Source organism: Seriola aureovittata, chromosome 19 (genome assembly GCF_021018895.1).
Source record: "Seriola aureovittata isolate HTS-2021-v1 ecotype China chromosome 19, ASM2101889v1, whole genome shotgun sequence".
NCBI lineage: Eukaryota > Metazoa > Chordata > Actinopteri > Carangiformes > Carangidae > Seriola > Seriola aureovittata.
Window position 1 is genome coordinate 11,111,020 of NC_079382.1, and position 8,927 is coordinate 11,119,946.

Consider the following 8,927-nt stretch of genomic DNA (forward strand, 5'->3'; position numbering starts at 1 on the left):
CTGGCTACAATCACTTAAAAAAAATATTGTGCTTAACTCTACGACAAAAAAAAAAAGAAAAAAAAAAAGAAGCAAATTTTCAAAAGCTTTTCGCTGTAAAGCTTTTTGTTCAACAGCTTTGTGCTTATCAAAAATGTCAACAGTGTGACATTATAAAGCACATGACACTGAATAAAACAAAAATAAAGATCGTTTGCACACGCAGGATGTGACATACAAGCAATAATCACACGTTATCGCTTTCGCAGCGTGAAGACTAAATGAAAGTCTTGGTTTCATTTCAGTTTGGATTGTATGTTATATTGAATGGAGCAAAATGCAACAGTGAGATGAGTGATAGCGAGCCAAAGATAAAACATTAAGTTTAGGGTAAACATGTTTACCCCCAGCGCACAGTACAGTAGGCTACAGCAGTGAACAGGAAGCTTTTAAGAAACGTTTACTAAATTACAGTGAGTTTGATCCTCTAAGCAAACCATCCCTGGGGGGCCCAGACAGCTCAGACAGCATCTTGAAAGATAAGAGAGTGGAGTGGCCGTGGCAGCCGGGGGTTAAACTCTGCCATTTCCTGAATGGACCGGAAACCGGAAGTGTGAGTCAGCATTCCTCAGATGCCACACAGCTAGAACGCGCTCATATGTGAAATCGGTTAAGGTCTTCACATTTTTGTGTGCTAACAAACGTGTCTTCGTTATTTGGCGGTTGACAGACATTCTGGGGAAAGTGTTTCTCTTGATACAGTCGATAAAGCGCATTTGAATTGTGAGGGAGAAAGAGACTGTTTGTTATTTAACATTACATCTAGTGTGGGTTAGAGGAGAAAAAAATCTAACCCTAACCATCAATAGTACACACAAAGACACAAGATGCTCCATCATCACACTGAGTGTTATCTGCCAGAAGTCCAGCAGTATTATCATGAGTGAGCTTAACAACTGACTATTATGTAGATTTTAACTACTGTTGTATCAACAGAACAGTCTGTAATAGTGATTAAAAGAGGTTTCAATATGAGTGAGCTCAGGGCCGTCTTTAAAAATGTACATACACTTTGGAGCGTTTCCAGCTGACAACAACAGGAGGGACTTGTATAAACAGAGAGTGCAGCATCTTTCATTTCCTATAGGATACATTAAATCCATCCCAACATCAGATAGGTGCCATGTTGGCAATCTCCACGATATCAGTCTTTCTTATTAATACAAGCAAAGACATTTTAATAGCAATTCAGAGTATTGATTGCCTGCGATGTCTTAGTAGTATACTGTTTTTTATCAATTACGAAAATTATTTGTACCCCATAGTCGTGAGGTTTCTTTTCCTTGCTTGACAGTACAAATTAAAAATATAAATCCATACATATTAGTAAGTAAAAGTCAAATTTCAAATTAAGAAAACTGAAATACAATGTGCATGCTTCAGTTACTATACTTCTGTCATCCTGCAGAGGTCAGTGTTACACGGTTTCACATGATGTATCACACAGTAAACTGCAATGAAACTGTTGTTGATGTATGAGTAGAATACTGGAGCTTTTGTACAATCAAGACACATTGGAAAGTAGGGAGTCAAATTGTGTTCACTCAAACCAAAATCATCAGTGTAATGATACTTATACTTAATATTTTATTGTTTTAATTATGTTTTGGCCGTTTTTATTTCATTTAATGACAGGAAATAAGGGGAGGGAGGGATGGGAAATGACATGCAACCAAGTTCCCCAGCCAGATGGAAATCATTTAAGTTTCCTTCCCTTGTGTTTTCTATGAATACTGAGCTTAGATGCAAAATTCACCTCGACAGCAGGGAAATGCATCCTCAAAACACAGTGCGCATTTTACACATGCAATTATGCACATGCATTTGTCATTGAGACAAATAGTGTCCAACTGTGTACAACCTCACATCATGCATGGTCCTCGCAGTCACTACAGCAGTGGTTTCAACCACTGAGCCGTCCTGTCACGGACTGATGTTATCACAGTCATTTACATTCATTTAGTCTTTATCTGACTAATTGTCTGGTTTCTCTGCATTTTGTTTTTTTTGGTGGGGGGGGGGGGGGGGGGGGAGCAAGACATTTAAGAAGGGCAGATGATCTTTTTCAAATTCAGTTAAGCTGTGAGGCTCAAAAGAAATAATTATTATAATATAAAATCTTCATTCTTACTGTAGAGAAGTTGAATTACCCTGCCTGCTCTAAGTTTTTTTTTTTTTTGTCCCACCTTTATTAATTTATGCCTTTTTCTTGGCTAACTCTGCTGTTAACCTATGACAGCATATCCAAATATAACAGGATCAGAGGTGGATTATCTATCAAATATCCCAAGAATCCATCTGTTGACGCTGAATTTTTTTCATTCCTTAGTTCAGTGCAAGAAACCGTAGACGTTAAATTAAGGGACGCAGCTAATATTTGATCAGCATTTTCAAAAGCTATACCCCACAGGCACAGACCATAATAACATCAGTCTGAAGGGACTGCCATTAATAAGTCTCACACTGTAGTATGATTGATAAGCAGCTCACCTCGAAATGAGGCATGATGTTAACACAAGATGACAAGACATGTGGGGTAGAGGTTGGGAGGCCTCGTCACCCCTCTCCCCCTCCTTCGGTTCATCACTGCTGCCTTCCAGGAATAATGACGGGAAACGGTGGCTCACACACAGATTGATGACTGATCCCTGCAGAAGGCAACACATCATTAGCATCATGTGAGGATAACCCCACGCCGTCCTCGGGGATAAAAACGAGCACATCGCCGCTGATGAAAAGAGATGCGCTTTCATCTCACAATAATGTTGCCGTTTTCAATGGTGTTCAGTTGGCATTATGCTCCTCATAAACATGTTTTCTCTCCTGGGCTTTGATGTCTTTAAATTAATGGAGTCCATCAATCAAGAGTGTTTGGTCCAATAGATGTGAGTGCTGATGAAACAGGGACAGAAGATGGCTACAAAACATTCAGCAAAATAAGCAGCTGTAAAGCAGATAAGCAAGGAGAAAGGTGGGAAACTACAGGGCTTGTAAACTGTCACATGATTCATGAATTTCATTTCACCTGAAATGATCTCATATATACAACCCATTAATCTGTTCTCTGACTTAGGCCATGAAAGAAAAGGGAGCAAGGCTTATCACTCTCTCATTCACAACAATACCTCGTTTTATGGGCTCTTTATCCCCTAATGTAAAGCTTTATTTGAATTTCTCTTGAAACACACACACATTAGTCCAGACTCTTTTTTTCTGTGCGATTCAAAACAATTTTTTCTCTATTACAAACAATCAGCATACGTCCGCCAGTCAACACAAGATCTTACAGGAAGCCAGAGTCAAGGTTCAGGGTATAAACATGAAGATAACTCTGTTAATGGCTCCTTGCTGCAGACAAGCTCTTTTTTTTGCGTCTAGAAGGATCTAGAAGGTAAAAGTCACTGAAATATCAATAATATTACCCTGAAGCTGTTTACAATATACAGTACTTTAATTCAGAGTATTTATTTAGTCATTATCAATCAATAGTGAGGATGTTTATTAATGTGCAAATAAAGTCATGTATTATATTTTTGAAGTTGCATTAATAGTTTTATATCAAATGACTGCACCTATTGTGAAAACTGTTGCACCAAACCCACAGAGAATCATCCGCCAGCTTTGCAGTTCCCCTCAGCGCTATAAAGTCTTTTAGTGTCTTTCAGCTCTTTGTTTTGATTGTGCAATCAGCAGCTTCACTGATTTGATTTTTTTTTTTTTTTTAACTCAAATAGATTTTGACAAACTGCTCCACCCCTGACACACAAAAACAAACAAAAATAACACATATCTTATTTATTATGTAAGAAGTATGCTGTCAGTGCTCCATTCTAAAAATGCATTCTCATTATTCCCATAATACAGGAGTCACTGGGCCGGACTTCTGCACTGTACATGAACTCCGCCTGGAAATCAATATGTAATGATAACGGCTGCTGGTCCCCTGAGTTCTGCTGAAAATTGATTGAAGCAGTGGAGATCAGGCCAGCATGTGTCATATTCTTTAAATATCCTATTTACCCTTTGGATAAGATACTGCAGAATGTAAAGCTTCTTCAGCGTGTCTCAGCAAGTGAGATTAGTGTCACACACAGCGAAACCGTGCGGCACACGTAGATGTTACTGCTGACATCAGCGTCCTTCAAAAGGCCTCTGCTGCGTGTTATCATGACCTGATCATTTAGAGCGCTCTCTGTTGTTATTCTTAGTTGCTGAGCACTTAATGATAAACACAAAACAGCAGAAAATGATGGCGACATACAGTACGCTGAGTATATTCTCTTTTGAGCCAAACGGAGGTCTTATGGAGAGGCCTTTTGTGCTAATGATATTTTCTTTGATGAAGCCAATACAAAAGAAATCTGCGCAGAAAATTTATGGAGGCCTGCTTCCTTTCCTTTGGCTGATTGGGAAGGATCTAGGAAACCATCTGCTAGATTGATATTTTCTCTTGATATATGAGTCTATATCAATTCATTTAGTGTAAGGAAGCCCTAAAGCCATGAGGTAGCAAGAAGCCCAGCACACCCTCCAACTATATCTGGTAATTGACCACCATGGTTGTGCTCAATGATGAGTCAAGGGCACCGGTAACTACAGGGAAATTTAATTATATGTGCGCTGGTGCAGTAAAAAAAAGTACTGAAGGATACTGCTGGCCTACGCAATGTGGGCTGAAATGTGACCATTCAATGTTCTCTTAGACTTTCTGTCTCCAACGGTAAGATGAAATGATCGGATTAGTTTTCAAGAGAATAGTCACTTATGAAGAACCAGACTAATTAATGAATCCTAGCATGAGCAGGAAGATGTATCTCTCAGCTAAATGAACTCCACACACTCACATAAACCTTTCACCGGACAGTAAAACCACTCATCTACATTACAGCTGCATTTCACACATTTCAACAGCTGATATCTTGTGTAACAGACATGTGAGTCTTTTGTTAGCTCCCCAACAAGACAGCTCATCATCCCTGATCAGTATGCAGCGCTATGCTCCTGCCCATGTGAAGATCCCTGCTGTCACCATCTCCCTTCTCCTCGTGGTTTATGTTCTAAATGTCAACGTAAATATTCATATATGTGACTTTGACCTTGAGCTGTGGTCTTTCTCGCTCCCTATTTTTACATTCAAAAATCAAGAAGAGCACAATGTGAAAGTGGAGGTGAGGTCTTTTGTCATCTTGAAATCTAGAGCAAATCATACATGGAAACAAAAATGTATACAATATTCAAGCAACTTTTCAATATAATTAACAGAATGATGACTTTTCCATTTACACATCTTTTAATGTATAGCGATAGAGATATACACAATGCTTTTATCCCATCATGACATTTTACTAAATTGTGACTAATGCTTTAAGTATCTGCTTTATATCCAAGCCAAAAGAGTCTTTGGACTTTGGAAGGTGTCATCCGACATAATGTTTCCACTTTAAGTACTTGGGAGCCATCAGGAGGATGGACCAAATGAACTATAAACAGTCCATGTCTGCCATCACTTATTAAATACTGCCATCTTTCTGCCTTCTCATTACTTATAAAATTCTTTTACTGGACATTGAATACCAAGCAATTAACAGTTTGTGTCTTTTCTCATGCCAGGTGGAGTTATTTTTGGTCATTTTCACCCTGTCTTTTCTGGATATTGATGAAAAGTTTTAAAATGAAATGATGACTGAGGTTTTAAGGTGACCCTCTGTCTTTTTTTAAAGGTCTTCCATTACTTTCCCTTGCCTAATTTATTCATTAAAAACGGGCCCTTTAAGACACCACCTGCGTAAAACTATACCCGTGTTAGCGTTTGATATTAATCCAACAGTCCAGTGAAGGTGACACATTCTTTAAAGTACAACAGTGGGAGGTACAGGTGTGTGATATCCTTTGCTTCTGTCAGAGTGTGACAATGAGGAACAGATCCTATTGATTTTACCACCAATTTTCCAGCAGCCACGAGAGACTTTTGTAACTTTCATTACACTCGTTCCTCTCTCAGGGTGTCTGACAATAACATGAAGTGATCCTTTTTTTTTTGTTTTTGTGTGTGCACTAACAAGCTGTGTGTCTGTGTGTGTTGCAATTGTTGCCTATTAAAGGCAGAAGGGTACCTGGAATTTTTTTTTTTTTACAAGTTTGATGATGGTTTTCCTCTCTCTCTCTCTCTCTCTCTCTCTATCTGTGTGTCTCTCTCTCTCTCTCTCTCTCTCTAGTATTGTGGAACAGTGATTTTAACACAGGTAAAAAGAAGAAGCCTCAACATGTAATTCCAAGATCAATATGTCTTCTGTGAAAAAAAAAACAAATATCACACAATTAATATTGGTAAATTATATAAAATTCAAAATAAATTCAAATCAACACATCCAGAAGATGATAGGTGGTGTGAGTGAAGGTTTACCTGAGTTCACTGGATAGAGCTGTGAGGTCAGACAAAGATTTGGGAACTACTGTCTAAGAGAAAATACAGAAAATGTTCAAGGATTTAATGAACTACCCTGTCAGTTCACTGATTTCTTTTTTTCCTTTTTTAAAAAAAATCACATTCAGCCATTCTGCACCCACACAGTACAGTCACTGTCTATTTTAATACTGAGGTGACTTTGACACCATGAGAAAATCCAACCATATGTACCTTCAAGGTACATGACAGTGACAGAGGAGAGCACAATGAACTGCTGCTGGCAACTGTAATCTGTAGAAACTTTCTTCTAAACACAGGAAGTTGACATCTGACTCTGAATGGAAAGAGTTTTCATCAGTTTAGAGAAAAAGTGAGCAAGCGTAACCTTTGGCACAACCTTTGAGACAACACACCATCTCTGCAGTCGCTCCAGTTCTTTTGCCTGTGGAGTTTGTAATTTCTCAGGTTTTAAAATTAAATAGAGTCACAATATTTCACTGACAGTCTCCTCCCACGCTGATCCATCCATTATGACGAAACTCTGAGCTGAGCAACAGCGGCTAGTGGTGCAGTCCAGCAATTATGTTAAGAGTAAACAACTCAGTAGTAAATTAGAACAAAGCAAGGTTGATGTGCAGAGCATGTTGAGTGCTGCTATGCAAAATTAAAGACCCATAAGTCTGAGTGCAGCTTGTATGGTTCATTTCTGTTCTATCGTGAGCCGGTCATTTAATTCATTACAGCACATTTTCTATAGTTTTTTTTTGTTACCTTTCGGACACGCACTCAGTCATTCTCTTTTCAATGCTGCCATAAATCATTTCGAAAGTCTCTACCACTTTGATCAATTGTGATTTTTTTTTTTTTTTTTTTTACCCTCATATCAATGACTTTTTGAAAACCTTAAATAATATGAGGTAATCCACAATTAAACCCTGTTTAAACTTTTACCTCCACTAGCTACAGCAGCTCTTGCATTTGACTGCCACCTTTAGTTTTGGCTTTGATTAAGATGGACTGACCCAGATTTAACTGCAGAGACAGTTATGACTGGACTAAAAGATTTATTTTGATACAGAAAACTGCAAAGTGTATTTCTCTTGTTGATCCTCAGTGTGTACGTCCATATAAAAAAAAGGATAGGTCTGAGGAAAGGTCTGTGGAAAGGTCTGTTGTGACTGATACTGTAGTACTGATTCCGTCCTAAATCAGTCATGTTGTTTTCCAACAAGTCAGCAACTGGCTCTCATGACAGGCTTGTATCTCTGTCATTGTTGGAAACACTTGAGTACCAATGATTAGTGTAATTTATGAATATAATGCAGCCAAGTCGGTTCTGGCTCACGTTACTGCTGAAGATTTTAGGACTAGTGCTACATCACTCTGTGGTATTTCAGTTTAATGTGGGATGGTTAACATCTCACAGGACTGAAAAGAGCCTGCGAGGAGATTTTTCTTTTTAGGGGTGAGGAATATAAATCCCCAGCATCCTACAGAGAGGCGTAGCTGCGGTGCGAGCCAACAACTCTCCCTCCTCTCTGAAAAATCATCACAATTTTAGAGTGTGGTTAAAATTAGGCACTTTGTTAGCAAATGACTTCATCCTGATTTTGAGTCTCACACTGAGGCAGTATCATGATTAGCCTTGATTTGACCAACAGGTTATTTTGCAGTGAAACAAGCTATCATGTAACTCTAGATTGAAAACTTTGAAACTGTAAAATGACATTTACATTAAAAAAGAATGCAGCTGATTTTCGATTACAGTTGAGCTCAATAAATAACTGGAATAAGTTTGGAAAAACAACTGAACTTTAACTCACATTTAGGAAAAAAAAAACATTGACTGCTGGCCACAATAACACCATTTCAGTGTCTTTGTTGAGGAAAAGCTTTTATTGTGATAAATGCCACAGAAATGTCAGCTACAAATAGGCAGCTGTCATGGTAACTCCAATATCTAATATCTGGCTTATTTAGCTTTTTTTTTTCCTTTCTTTTCTTTTATTCTCTGTGCTCTGGCTCAAAGAGGACTGGTGAGAACTAGAAACCATGGCAACACCTCAGAGAGGGGAAAACAATCTTTTCCTGACCACTAAAAAGGTTTTGAGTAGTTAATTTAGTTGGCACAGCTATGAAACCAAACACACACAAAGCAACACACACCCCTTTTTATTCTAGTTATTAAATCATATTTGTAAGATCTGGTTCACATATCCAGTTAATACTCTGATTCATGAGCAGAACACACACACACACACACACACACACACACACACACACACACACACACACACACACACACACACACACATTTTGATGACTTCTTCACTGTGTCAGAATAGAGACTGCAGTACGCTGCATGTGCTGGCAGATTCCCTATAGACAAGCAATCTGACGTGAAAGGGTCGTCCCACGAGGCAATGCACTCAGCTTATCAACATGATTCATCCTCCTGATAACACCGAGTGTGCCTTAGGGC